This window comes from Palaemon carinicauda, chromosome 7, assembly GCF_036898095.1.
Source record: "Palaemon carinicauda isolate YSFRI2023 chromosome 7, ASM3689809v2, whole genome shotgun sequence".
Lineage (NCBI taxonomy): Eukaryota > Metazoa > Arthropoda > Malacostraca > Decapoda > Palaemonidae > Palaemon > Palaemon carinicauda.
In genome coordinates this window covers 112,173,776-112,174,825 of record NC_090731.1, presented here as the reverse complement: position 1 = coordinate 112,174,825, position 1,050 = coordinate 112,173,776, and positions in this window count along the sequence as shown.

Here is a 1,050-nt window from a genome sequence, read left to right as displayed (position 1 = left end):
AATTTCTTGGCCAGTGCCAAATTTTTTGATCAATTGTTGATGCAAAGAGATGTAAAGGAATATATGGCTGTTAATAATATACAATGGAAGTTCATTGCACCCCGTGCTCCTTGGCAGGGGGGATTCTATGAACGCCTCATTGGACTAACCAAGTCCTGTCTAAAAAAGGTGCTGTTCAAGAAAAGAGTTAATGCAGATGAATTAGAAACTGTGTTGAAGGAAATTCAGTGTAAATTGAATAATCGTCCCTTAACTTACATAGATGCAGAAACTCCCATCGAACCTCTTGCCCCAATTCATTTATGGTGTGGTAGGATCATAAATCCTATGCCATCAGTAGAGCTAGATAGTCAAGAAGATCCAAACTTTTTGGATCATAGCGAATTCAATAAACGTTACAGCCAAGTGTCTGTTATTCTTAACCACTTTGAAAATATGTGGAGAAATGAATACTTAACTGCATTACGTGAGAAACATTACGGTGGCTCACAAGCATGTCAGGATAAAGCTCCACTTGTAGGGGACGTAGTTATTGTTGAACGGCCAGGTCTGCAACATGAGTGGCCTTTAGGTCGTATTGTTAAATTGTATCCAGATAAAGAAAACATCATAAGAGTAGTGGATGTTCTGTACAATGGATCTATAAGCAAGCGTACCATAGACAAATTGGTTCCTTTGGAAATCCACTCGCCACTTATAAACTCCACAATAGTGCAGGGTGAAGAATCACAACCTAACGTTAGTGGTGAAACCAAACAGATTCATGGAGATAGTGTGAGTGAAGTGCGTCCTTTAAGGAAAGCAGCTTTAAAAGCTGCCAAGCTCCGTCAATATCTTATTGATAATGATCAAATTTAAAGTTTTGAATTTATTTTGCTTGTTGGGAGTGTGTGTCGAATGTTCGACTCAACAGAATCAGTTCTGCTGTTAGTAGTCGTCTGATGACGTCACATGAAAGGTCTCCATTATTTTATTTCTTGTTCTTGATTTCCAGTATATTTAATATTTGAAATATAGATTTATTTCATTATTGGAGTTTGTTATTATTGT